The 14182-nt window shown below is 41.2% G+C and overlaps 1 long non-coding RNA gene across 4 annotated transcripts in view; it reads right to left on the bottom strand.

The window, feature by feature from the left end:
- The window catches only part of LOC124777253, a 48665-nt gene extending 35643 nt beyond the window's left edge, over positions 1–13022 (bottom strand). For 2 of the 4 annotated variants that reach the window (XR_007015701.1, XR_007015702.1), the window contains exon 1: positions 12048–12419. This is a non-coding gene — a long non-coding RNA (uncharacterized LOC124777253). Of the gene's footprint in view, positions 1–12047; positions 12420–12978 lie in introns of those variants that run through there. The other 2 variants (XR_007015703.1, XR_007015700.1) reach the window with 2 other exon arrangements.
- Between the last annotated feature and the right edge of the window lie 1160 nt (positions 13023–14182).

The following is a 14182-nucleotide window of genomic DNA, read 5'->3' as shown; positions in this document are numbered from 1 at the left end:
CACACTAGAAATCCTGACCGGTGGGGGTGAATGTGGGAGTCAACCTGCGTTTGAAGCTCGGATTTGTACTATTTGTTTACAAAATTTAACTGCATTAAATTTCCTACAAACAGTTTCTGTTTATTTTTTCTATCACTAACAGTTTTGCCGGCCGGGGTGGCCGAGCGGTTCTAGGCGCTACAGTCTGGAACCGCGCGACTGCTACGGTCACAGGTTCGAATCCTGCCTCGGGCATGGATGTGTGTGATATCCTTAGGTCAGTTAGGTTTAAGTAGTTCTAAGTTCTAGGGGACTGATGACTGACCTCAGAAGTTAAGTCTCAAGTCCCATAGTGCTCAGAGCCATTTGAACCAGTTGAACTAACAGTTTGCCCGTAGCGAGCGATAGAATATGAAAATGTCGCACTTTGTTTTTGAAGGCCAGATATACGAGTAACGTTGGAGGTTGCTTTAAACAACATCCGTAGGGTCAGCTGAAACCCCTGTATCTTATTAGATTTCCCTTCCAGTGAAAATTATGAGGTCACTGCGAAGTCCCGAATGAGAGTGCAGTGATCAGTTTCAGTAACTGGCTACAAGAGGCAACTGTGGGCACTATCTCCTCAAAGTAGGATGTTCCGTAGGCCGTCCACGCCCGGGTAAAGAATCTGCCCGTTAAGGGAGGAGTGGTGGCTATTAGTCGAAGCAGTCTCCATATCTCGCCATGCATTACCATGGATGTGGTAGAAGTTTGTTAAATTCTTCTTGCCACATGGCAAGTTTAGTATTTTATATGTGCAGTTCTAATTTAGACTATTGGAGCGTTATCCTGACCTGCACTTTAGGACGAGCAACATTAACGATTGAACTTCACCGTCGGCAGTTTTTCCACTGTGACGTTAGCGAGCTCTGATAGACCACATTTAGGAAGAAACTTATGTCTTATTTCAGTTGTCAAACCGTTGGAGTGGATGTAAGGGACTTTATCGTCGTAAATCTAATTCTGGTTAGGCACTACTGAAATGATCCGCGCAAAAATAGAGTAAAATACACATATTTCGTGAATAAGGGCAGTTTCTCTAAATGTGCAATAAGTTTACGTTCACGTCCACAATGACTGTTTTATTTAACTTTGATCTGGATGCTATTGGAAAAAGACGGCAAATTGTTTTCTAACATAATTTTCAAATATAATTTATTAAACATAACTGACAAACGTAGAAAAAATTTTCCAAAATAATTTTTGAATCAAAAGTAATCCTATGAAATCAAATGACTCCTCTGCTATGAGCTATTACCAAGAAGTGTACCGTCTGGTGACGAGTCGCAGGCGATATGGTACAGGTAGTTGGAAAATAAGAATTATATTAACACAAAAGAGGACTGGTTGTAGTCATTCCTGAAAAGATGGTTTTCATTTATTAGCAAAATTTTCATTCTAGAATTTCGTAGCTACCTTTTTTTTTACTATTCTGTGTGTTTTTTTTAAATACGTTCTGTTTAGGCTATGTTATGACGCATTATATAACACAGTATCACTGACATAGATGTTCAGACGAATAAATACAATATATGTAAATGAATTCCTTATTAATTTTTGTTCGTTATACCCACCAAGTACTTGCCAGAAAGAGGTCGGACACAATTCTCCTGTTTTGAACATTTATTGCACTACATTCCCACACCAACGAACTATGAAGCACTTATTACAACATCTTACGCAGCTCCCTTATAGATTACCACGAGAATTTGTTCCGAGGAAGTGTTCCGTAAACCTTGCTCGTCACAGCACTCAAATTTCACAGTTGTAAGTGCACAGAAATTCGGAATTTGAAACAGGATTATTTTCGTAGAACCTAACGGTTAGGCACTTCAGTCTACAACACTATCTCAACTACGATCCACGTCTGATGATGATACACTGTTTTCTATTTTACTCCTATTCATTATCGTATTAGAAGTAGTCGAAACTTCGGGACAGTCGGTTCTTCCGCATTTGATCGGAAAGGCCAGCCAAGTGCTTGTACTGCCAAGTGATCTATGATATCCTGAAAATCGAGTAGCCGAAGCTACAGTATGAAGCGCGTTCTACATACAACAACACCATGGCGTTTTTTGTCTAAAGCTGTTAAAAAACGACCCTCGTGAACTACATTAGGGTCAGATCTCTTTCGTGGAACACTTGAACCCTAATGCCGGTAATCAGAATATGAATAAATCACTTCAGTGGTGCGCTTTCGTCTATTTATTTCACATATTTTTACAATGGTCTCCCATCTTTCTGATAGCGAGCCTCTACAAGAGACGGGCGTACGCCAGGAAGAAGTGTACATATATTAATCGCGAGCTCCTGACTCGCCCCATTCGTAATTCTGCAGCTGAATTTCATGGAACTCTCACAATCTAAAATTAATTGCTATGCCGGATCATGAACCTTGCTGGTCCATAAAATCCATTCAGTGTATTATCACTTCTTATGGTTGTCAGTATCAGAAAAGCGTTAAAACTGTTGTATTGTGGTACTGGCAGCGATAGTTAAATTCGTGTATCAGTGGTCTTTGCGTTGCGGCCTGGCGGGTAGAGCGATAGTCTCCGGCTCTGGAGATACAGGGTTCAATACCGGATGGGGGCGCAGGGTTTTCCTCGTTTCAGTCCCTCCAAAATTGCGCTGGGTCCACTCAGTCAGCTATCGAATGTGAACGGTGGATCTTCTCCGGAGGTTGGAGGCGGCCGGGGCTACAGGCCCGTCACCCACCCCTTCCTGGTACCCTGTCGAAGAAAGGTTGCATTCTACATACAGTCACGACAATAGCCCGATTACGACTTGCACCCGCAGAATTTTCTTACAGAAATTTGTAGCAAGAAGTGCCACAAATTGGTAGAGACAGCTTCTCGTTTCTACAATAAAGGCATCCACTAGAGTTCCATTCGAAGTTTTGCGCTTCCATACCACTCTGTTTGTTTGACACATTTGTGGGAATGATTATTTTTAAATTGCGTCTTTATTCTGCGATAACACACAAGTCACTTAGACCAGTATCTGAAACAATGCCGTCTGAAACAATGTCGCATCTGACGTATTTACATGATGTTCTTCGAAAGAAGTAGAGAATAAGAACCACGAAGAAAGCTTTAGGGTGTGAACCGAAATTCAGAATAATTTCAGAGTTTTCATTACTGATGTTTTAAGTTGATTCCAAGCGACAGAAAGATAAAGTGAAGAGCCCGACACTTGCATTAGCGACTGGACGAAACTCTCTACTTGGTAGTAGCCCAAATTGAAACCACAGCGAAAGGTCCAACTAGCGCAAATATGTCCGCGGAGCAAAGATATTCGCGACAGTAATTAACTATTAAGGAAGATTAAACACCCGTTGGAAGATAATTCTGGTCACCGAGGTCGCGCCCTGTCCATCGTCCCGATACCCTCCATGGCGCTGATTAAGATACTGCCAGAGAACATGCTTATGCAAACGACCCAAAAAACACCAGACGACGGCGTACCGTTCGTATCAGTTTGTCGTTTAAATTTACACTCATATCTAAACTCTGCCGTTCATTCTTTGAAACTTGATGGAAAATTCCATTTACTGAGGCAACAGCAAGAAATCCGCTCCTCTGTTGGCTCTCATACAAGAGTTACATTTCCTTCGGAATCATCAAAATTATAGTAAGAATCCCTTTCAAGCTCGCATTTTTATTAACGTAATGATCCAAAGAGAACTACGTATAATCTTCATGTCTGTCACGTAAGTTTTCTCTTTGTGATTTAAATAGTAATGTCACTACACAGATGAAGTCTTGCCACAGCTCAGATTGTGTCTCCTTCCTTCATTGGCTGAGTTGCCATGACAACTACTAGAGATTATTCTGTTACTTATTTTTCGTGAGGATAAGTACCTAGTACAAGCCTTTCGAATGGCCGCTACTTCTGCGGCATTAGTACTTGACATGTGTAACCATATTGTGTATGTGTATCCGGTGTATTTATTGTTGTTGTTATTAATGATGATTATGATGTCAGAGAAGGGAGTAGATGAAATCTGCTCTTGGCGCGATGCCCACTTTCCTAGAATTGCATCTAAGGGGCAAAGGTAAAGGAAGGTTTCACATAAAAGAAACTTGATTTTCTTCGTTATTTATTTAAAACAGGAATAATAAAAAATAGCTATGTATGTAAAACATTTAAAACACGACGTTGAGCACTGGTGTTAAAGCAGCAGTGACAGTCGTCACTAAAACTTGAACGAGCTTCCTGCGAAAGCTCGCCTGTTCTTAAAGGGGAAACTAGTTGAGCGTTGAGAGGGATAAGAGGGAGGGGATGTAAAGATAGAGGACTGGTAGGTAGTATCGATGAAGGTGTGGATGTTTGGAAACAAACAGGGAGGAGTAGTTGGAGGTTTATCAACTGAAGACGTAAAGTCCGAAAATTAGTCCGTGATCATATTTTGACACTTTATTTTTTTTTTCAAGACAGGCCTGTAAAATAAATTAGTTGGAGGTGTTGGCAAGGCCATAATTTGAAGGGAACAATTGGGTTATGCAAAGAAGGGAATGGGGAGAAGGGGTACGAAAAGATGGGAAGGAAACGAAAAGGGAGACGTGATGAGGTGGATTTATATTTGGGAGGACGGGTAAATGTCGGGGTGGAGTTTATAGTCTGGGAGAGAGACTCGGTTGAAATTTCGTTGGAAGAAAAAGGAAGGGCGAAATATTAAGGTTTAACGTCCCGTCCATATCGAGGTCATTAAGGACGGAGAGGAATATCGAAACGTTTCAACGATGGGGAAAGAAATCGTCCGTGCCCTTTCAAAGAAAGCGTCCCAGCATTTACCTGAACCGATGTAGGATAATCGAGGATAACCTAAATCTAAATGGCCGGATGCGGATTTGAAGAGTCGTCCTCCCGAATGCGGGTCCAGCCTGCTAAGCACTGCACCACCTCGCTCATTTTGGGAGAGAATGTGGAGAATGTGCAGGAGCAGAATTGGCGGAATCTGTCGTTAGAGGCGCAGCGGGGTACTAAGATAGGAAATTACAGAGGAAACAGTAGAATTATTGAAGTCGAGTTTGCGGATAGTGTAGGTTGTTTGAAGGTATTCAGTGTGAGTTATGAAAGGTGAGAATTTGATTAGATGGTGAAGGATCCACGTGGGGGACTATTTTTCTGTATTGCGTCAGTGTTTTGTCGTGGCTGCAAATTTAAATTTATATATGTGCTATGTAACCATCAAAATAATATACATCACACATAATTTTTTTCAGTACATGTAAGAACTCTGAATACAGTGCAGTGGCAGTGGTAGGGACAGAGCATCGAGTGACATTATACTGAGTGCACTATCCGAAAATTACCTCGAGCAATTAAACAGAGAACCGACTCGTGGAGATAACATCTTGGACCTACTGAGAACAAACAGACCCGAACTTTTCGACTCTGTATGTACAGAACAGGGAATCAGTGATCATAAGGCCGTTGCAGCATCCCTGAATATGGAAGTTAGTAGGAATATAAAAAATGGGAGGAAGGTTTATCTGTTTAGCAAGAGTAATAGACTACCTAACAGATCAAAACGAAAATTTCTGTTCCGACACTGATAATGTTGAGTGTTTATGGAGAAAGTTCAAGACAATCGTAAAATGCGTTTTAGACAGGTACGTGCCGAGTAAAACTGTGAGGGACGGGAAAAACCCACCGTGGTACAACAACAAAGTTAGGAAACTACTGCGAAAGCAAAGAGAGCTTCACTCCAAGTTTAAACGCAGCCAAAACCTCTCAGACAAACAGAAGCTAAACGATGTCAAAGTTAGCGAAAGGAGGGATATGCGTGAAGCGTTCAGTGAATTCGAAAGTAAAATTCTATGTACCGACTTGACAGAAAATCCTAGGAAGTTCTGATCTTACATTAAATCAGTAAGTGGCTCGAAACAGCATATCCAGACACTCCGGGATGATGATGGCATTGAAACAGAGGATGACACGCGTAAAGCTGAAATACTAAACACCTTTTTCCAAAGCTGTTTCACAGAGGAAGACCGCACTGCAGTTCCTTCTCTAAATCCTCGCACAAACGAAAAAATGGCTGACATCGAAATAAGTGTCCAAGGAATAGAAAAGCAACTGGAATCACTCAACAGAGGAAAGTCCACTGGACCTGACGGGATACCAATTCGATTCTACACAGAGTACGCGAAAGAACTTGGCCCCCTTCTAACAGCCGTGTACCGCAAGTCTCTAGAGGAACGGAAGTTTCCAAATGATTGGAAAAGAGCACAGGTAGTTCCAGTCTTCAAGAAGGGTCGTCGAGCAGATGCGCAAAACTATAGACCTATATCTCTGACTTCGATCTGTTGTAGAATTTTAGAACATGTTTTTTGCTCGAGTATCATGTCGTTTTTGGAAACCCAGAATCTACTGTGTAGGAATCAATATGGATTCCGGAAACAGCGATCGTGTGAGACCCAACTCGCTTTATTTGTTTATGAGACCCAGAAAATATTAAATACAGGCTCCCAGGTAGATGCTGTTTTTCTTGACTTCCGGAAGGCGTTCGATACAGTTCCGCACTGTCGCCTGATAAACAAAGTAAGAGCCTACGGAATATCAGACCAGCTGTGTGGCTGGATTGAAGAGTTTTTAGCAAACAGAACACAGCATGTTGTTATCAATGGAGAGACGTCTACAGACGTTAAAGTAACCTCTGGCGTGCCACAGGGGAGTGTTATGGGACCATTGCTTTTCACAATATATATAAATGACGTAGTAGATAGTGTCGGAAGTCCCATGCGGCTTTTCGAGGGTGATGGTGTAGTATACAGAGAAGTTGCAGCATTAGAAAATTGTAGCGAAATGCAGGAAGATCTGCAGCCGATAGGCACTTGGTGCAGGGAGTGGCAACTGACCCTTAACATAGACAAATGTAATGTATTGCGAATACATAGAAAGAAGGATCCTTTATTGTATGATTATATGATAGCGGAACAAACACTGGTAGCAGTTACTTCTGTAAAATATCTGGGAGTATGCGTGCGGAACGATTTGAAGTGGAATGATCATATAAAATTAATTGTTGGTAAGGCGGGTACCAGGTTGAGATTCATTGGGAGAGTGCTTAGAAAATGTAGTCCATCAACAAAGGAGGTGGCTTACAAAACACTCGTTCGACCTATACTTGAGTATTACTCATCAGTGTGGGATCCGTACCAGATCGGGTTGGCGGAGGAGATAGAGAAGATCCAAAGAAGAGCGGCGCGTTTCGTCACAGGGTTATTTGGTGACCGTGATAGCGTTACGGAGATGTTTAACAAACTCAAGTGGCAGACTCTGCAAGAGAGGCGCTCTGCATCGCGGTGTAGCTTGCTCGCCAGGTTTCGAGAGGGTGCGTTTCTGGATGAGGTATCGAATATATTGCTTCCCCCTACTTATACCTCCCGAGGAGATCACGAATGTAAAATTAGAGAGATTCGAGCGCGCACGGGGGCTTTCAGACAGTCGTTCTTCCCGCGAACCATACGCGACTGGAACAGGAAAGGGAGGTAATGACAGTGACACGTAAAGTGCCCTCCGCCACACACCCGTTGGGTGGCTTGCGGAGTATAAATGTAGATGTAGATGTAGGCGGATAAGAATAAATGCTTCCGTAATTGTATTTTTGTTCATTTTCATCCAGTATTACTTTCATACTACAAAAAATACTGTAATATTTTAAGGAAAGTCATTAAAATGTTTAGTATGCGCGTCCTGAAAGAAATTAATAATGCTTGTAATAAGATTAAAATTACAGGGGATATGATCGAGCAGGAGACAGGACAGCCAGTCAGTGTACAAGATACCATAACAATTAAACTAAATTACAATGTTGTGACTAATAACTCACAAGTTGCGAGTACTGTTAACAACCTCTCTCCAAATGAAGCAGCAAAAAATATGATTAAATGGTTGAGTTGTAGTTGCAAAAGAATATATCAAAAACGTAATTCCACAAAACATTAACTAGCTAGAATTATCACTAATATCCTTCAATGAAATGAATAGAATAATAAAAATTCTAGAAGACAATAGCTCATGGTGTGTTGATGGAATTTCAAGCAGAATTCTGAAAAGTTTTTCTAATTTAATAAATAACGTCCTTAGTGGTATAAGTAATGCATTACTGGCAGGGAATTTCTCCAGATAGTGTAAAGTATACCACTGCTAAACCTCTTCATGAGAAGTGTGACAAGAAAGACTTGATCATTATTGTCCAGTCCCCTTAATGACAGCTTTTTCTAAAAAAATTGAAAAAATAATATGCTCAAGAGTAGAGTCACATTTAAGTAGAAACAATTTATTTAGCATATTGCAATTTGAATTTCAGAAGTATTGGTCAACTGAGAATGCTGTTTATACATTCACTCATTAAATATGAGAAGTCTTCAATGTTAGTATATTTTGTGATCCTTCCTCGGCGTTTCATTGTATGGATCATTTTACACTCTTAGAAAAACTCAAATTTTATGCAATCGACGACTCTACAAATAACTGGTTTGAATCTTACTTAGGAAATATAATGCAAAAAGTTATGTTGAATAATTCAAACGACGCTGCAAGGGTAGAAAATTTTCAGTGACATGAGTTAATCACAAAGGCCCACAGGCTTCAATTTTGGGTCCACTCCTATTACTTGTATATGTGACTGACTTTCCACTTAACATTTAACAAGCATAATTGGTTCATTTTGCAGATAAAACTAGTGTTATAACAAATCCCATTAGAGAGAAAGTCACGGAAGAGCCTGTTAATGGTGTTTTCAAATAATTATTAAGTGGTCTCTGAAAATGGACTCTTCCTAAATGATGAGAAAACGCACTATATTCAGTTCTGTACAACAAACAGTCATCCATCAGTTGATGTATCACATCAACAGGAGACAGTAAATGGGGTAGAGTCACCAAATATTTGGGTGTGCATACTAGTGAAAACTTCAACTGGAAGAAGTATATTCCTGAGCTACTCAAACTTTAAGTTCAGCTACTTTTGCTGTTCTTACAGTTGCTAGTTTGAAAATAAACAAACCAACCTCCTGACATATTTTGGATATTTCCACTCAATAATGAATTATGGAATAATTTTCAGGGGTAACTCATCACTTGAAAAGAAAGTATTGCTTACACAAAAGCAAGGACTAAGAACAATACGTGATTTTCACGCATGGTCGTCATGTAGGCACCTCCTCGAGGAATTAGGCATTTTAACTCCACATTCACTGTACATATATTCGCAATTTAAATTCGTGATAAATTTTACATCACAATTTGAGAAGAAAATTGATGTCAATACTCACAAAAGTAGACCAAAAATGACATTTATCACACATTATTTAAGCCGTCAGTACCTCAGAAAGGAGTGTAAAATGCGGCAACAAAAATGTTTGGCCATTTGCTCAATAACACAAAATGCCTGACAGATAGCCAAGAAAGTTGTAAATTTATCCTAAGGTTATTTCTCCTGGACAACTTTTATTCCATGGAAAAATTTCTGGATATAAACTATTAGCCTGGAAAAATAATTATTTTAAGTGTACTTATATGAGTTGAACTAAAATAAATGGTGTTCGTCAATGTTAACAATTATCGTTATATTTATCCTGTTAGCTGACTAGATCCTCATGATTTCGATAAAGAAATCGTCCAAATAATCCATAGACCATGTAACTGACGAACTAACTACAATAAATCCCGAAGAAATAAGCGAAGCTATTGACGGCGCATTCTAGTGGCACTTAGCTGAACAGAAAAACTTTCAATTCCTAGCAACGCCAGGTGTTACGTAGTGTAGCTATACAAAGCCACAGAATTTTCAAATATCGCACGACATTAAAGGCAAAGACTTGATATTGTAACGCATTATTAACACGTTGGCAAAAGTAATGTTGAAATCCCATCAGTCCCGGCGGAGGTTCGAGTGCTCCCTCGGGCATGGGTGAGTGTGTTTGTCCTTAGGATAATTTAGGTTAAGTAGTGTGTAAGCTTAGGGACTGATGACCTTAGCAATTAAGTACCATAAGATTTCACACCCATTTGAACATTTGAAATCCCATCGGCTCTGGTACCTCCACTCCATTTCTTTAAGTCTTAGTGGAACCGTTCACCCAGTTTTCAGAATAACACAACAATAGAGCTGATGACTGACTGCAAATACGTAAGACTGACAAGTGGTCTCCTACATTTAAAAAAATTATATTTTCTGAGAAATTAACGTCTTCATAATAAGGTAAAGATTCTTTTGAACATCGTAGTGCTGTATAGCCGTATCCTATTAGAAGTGACACTTCTTGCCTCCCACTGTATTGAGACTGAATTATCCGGGGATGGGCCTTATAGTGGAATCAAAACCAGAGAGCATCCCGGCATTTACGCATATTTTCACAGATGAAACTTGTGATATACATGAGAAAAGTTCTAGGACAGTCCTTAGGTAAACCTCAACAAACGAGTAAAAACTATCTCATGACCTACAGCTGTATCTCCTCTGCACACTAGCAGCTGCAACAAAAACTTCTGGTTAACAAAAGAGGGTGCTGGAGCTATTTGTTTACAAGTGGACTACACAGCTATCTACGCCGTCCCTCGCGTTGTCTACACCGAGCGTCTCCGTTTCCCCATTCCTATTAATATATTGTTCTTCTATTCATAATCATCCTCTCTCCTTTTACTCACTGCTTCGACATTCCTTTTCTTCTCTATTAGAGGTATTTTTCAAACCAAAATCATTCTTGAACATCACTTGTCTGTAAGTTGAATCATACACACCGAACGGTATCAGTCGTCACCTTCCAATTTTTCCATAGTCATTTACGTCTTCATCTATGGCTTCTGCAGTCACTTTAATATGAAATATTATCACAGCACACTTCCGTGAAAGTGAAAAATATGCACTCTGAATGTGAGCACGTTTGACATGTAATTGATTTTAATCATTACGCAACGACTGCTGTAGGCAGATAACAAAGAAATGCAGGCTGTAGTTTACATCGTTGCTTTAGACCAAGCATCTGTGTGGAGATTCGATTCCTAGTTTCTAACAATACTGGTAGTGTAATAACCACGCGTACCTACAAGAAAAGCTCTAAGGATATGTACGACCAAAACTGTAAATGATTAGTAGTATGTCAAGACTGTATTTCACTTTTTCGAAGCTAGAAGTTGGTGGTTTATCGTACTGATTATTATGAAATGGTGAATTATCCACAATGTTAAACTATTTTATGCTTAATCTCTACTTTTACTGTAATTTACTATACGACAGTTCTAAATTCTCTCTTTTGACACGACGAGAAAGAGTAAAAGCGGAATGAAATCCACATTGGCGAAAATACATCATAGTTCAAAAATGTAAAGATGTTGTTTACTGCGTCCTATGGTTCACATTTAAGCACTCTCATCCTCTGGTACTTTTAAAACCGAATCCGAATCACTAAACAACTTTCTGGAAGTTTGTTACTAGGCTTACACAGGAAGTTGCGTGAAGTTTCCGCAAGGTTGGTTTTGCTGTACGGTATTCGTAACATCAGTGAGACTTCAGCTTAGTAGCAGAAGCGTGTCGTCAGTGGAATACTAGTTCCGAACACTTTGCTTCTTTTCTTTGGGATAGGCACTCGAATTCTCTTCCCCTACACACCATGCCCCTGCTTACGTAACTTAAACACCTATTCACATTTAACAACTAGTGTAGTTGTTCTGTCTCTTTCTCTGTCAGCGTTGGCACACATTTTCACCGCCAGAAAATTTAATGACACTAACCATAAATGATCTGAGCAAATCCAGAATATTCGATAGGTAACAATGTGCACTACTTTAAACTTGAGTGTGGCTGCGTAGAGTACGTGGCGAAGGTAGTAAGGATGAACCCACGGATGGCTTTGATTTTTGACTAATGCACACACTCATCACAGTTGTCTAAGCGGAAAACAAGCAGTTAAGAGCCAAGAACCACATTTCACAGTGGAGAGGTACATAGTGTATATGAATAACTTGGCTTTGTGTAGGTTACATAATCCATGTACTAACGACATTTACTCTTTTATTTACCTGATTAACGGCCGAAGTTGACCCCTGTGATAACTTCATCGTCTCCGAGGTACTCATTGTTTGCGATGTGCAACCTTCTGTCGACACAGTTCACTAGCACTTGCGTTTTAGAACTCTCAATTTCTACTGATACACGTCCGGTGACTCGCACAGTACCATTTTAACATACACTGTTCACTTCTATTATCTGTACCTCATCTCTCACCTGAATTGACAACGCTAGGTTCCGATGTCGGGCCGTGCACGCAGAAACACTTTAAATAGCCACTGAGGGACTTATTTCAGTTAAGACAAGCTCCGCCTGTGTCTGCACTCCGTTGTTCCTGTCGATTCCACTTGCAGTGTATTCTGCAAGACTGCTGTGCCCGTATTGTCGACCTCATGCCCTCCCTGCCGCTGATAGCGATTGTCTGCCAGCTACTCCCACGTCATTGTGCCGGCCATCGCATTGTTCCCTTTCTCTCTGTCAGCCAGGATAGTAGCAGAGGATTATCTGGCGCTGGGAACAGCGGGAGCTGTGTCTAGGAGTCACTGTCGACTAGCTGCTACACAGTACCGAAATTTATCATACTAGTTGTTACTGGAGGAACTCGCTACGCACGCTTATGCACCGTCAAAAAAGCTGTCACCTGGAAGTCTTGCTGCGAGAGTTAATTGGGGCCCAGCAAACCGCGCGATGTCAACAAAAATAGCTCACCAAATTTTGAGGCGATGGGGAAAGCTGACAAAATTAATGTTTCTCGCAGTTCACTCATTTACTTCACGGAAAACACTTATATGAGACCGAGTAGCGGATTACAAAAAGTGGCAGAAAAGGGAACAAATAATTTCACGACTGTTTGCGACATGCTCGGCACGGAAAAGATCATAACAGTCTCTGTGTGTATGGAAAGTAGAAATCTCCTGCAGTAAATATCTGTAAACAACGTACCAAGACTGCGTATCTTTAGAGCGTTGCCCAGGTGTGTAATTATTCCCATCTTCTACTAATCTGCCTCCTCCTTCTTTCTCTCTATGCCCACCTCCTCCTCCCGCCCCCCCCCCCCCATGTCTATCTCCTACCCCCCTTTCCAGCACCACATCCTGTACTCCTCACTCCCTGTCAATCTCCTCCTTCTCCTTTCTCTATCTCCTCCTCCCCCCTCTCACTGTCCAACTCCTCCTACCACTCTATCTGTCCATCTCGCTTTGCCCCTCCCTGTCCATCTCCTCCTCTTTCATTTTTCTGTCCATGTCCTTGTCTTCCACCCTCCATGTCCATCTCCTCCTGTTCCCTTTCTCTGTCTATTTCTTCCTCCCCCTCCCTCTGTCCATTTCTTCCTCTCCCTCTGTCGGTACAACTCCTCTTCTCCCTTATCTGCGTCCATCTCCTTTCCCCTCTTTGTCTGTCTATCTCCTACTCTCCTTCATAGGAGGCTGATAATTCTTACCCCCACAGTATTTCTTGCCAAATTGTAATTCTAAAGGGTGATCAAAAAGTTTCCGTTCGAAGGCCATACAGTCCAGAATCGTTATACCAATCGCGCAAAATCGCCGTGAACATTGAGGCAATCATCCTACCGACGTCCCAGGTTGAAGATGCCGGTTTGGTAAAACACTGTGTCCTGCTACGTGAAGAACTACCTGTTGCACATCCTAGTCCGACAGGAATCATAGACTTTTTAAGGGGCCGAAGGTGTGATAATCGCGTGCTCTGAGGTCAGGACTACAGGGCGCGCGCCCAAGTGTCTGCCACTTGGCGTAACTTCTACGATACGACTTTTGCTATAGACGGACACATGTTATCATGAAGCAACACGTAACCTGTCGCACCATTCCACAACAGTGGTTGTCGACAAATGTACTACTCCTTACACACTCTTCATTCTCCAATGGATGTCTAGCGGTGTTTGACCTTCGGCAGGCAAGAAAAATCATAGCAGCTCATTGGTCCTGTTTGGACGGATTTGGTAACAACGTCGCTATAGTTAACATTTCTACATTTGCCGCACGCACGTCGGAAAGACACGAAGATCACTCTGATCCCTTGCATACAATTCGATGCTAATTTATACCAGCATTGGAGTCGCAATAAGTTGCATATATGCCTAAACAGCGCCCTGAAATGGAAATTTTTTGATGGTCTGTCATCATAG

Source organism: Schistocerca piceifrons, chromosome 2 (genome assembly GCF_021461385.2).
Source record: "Schistocerca piceifrons isolate TAMUIC-IGC-003096 chromosome 2, iqSchPice1.1, whole genome shotgun sequence".
Lineage (NCBI taxonomy): Eukaryota > Metazoa > Arthropoda > Insecta > Orthoptera > Acrididae > Schistocerca > Schistocerca piceifrons.
The sequence above is the reverse complement of the archived record's forward strand: the minus strand, read 5'-3'. Positions and strand labels throughout refer to the sequence as shown.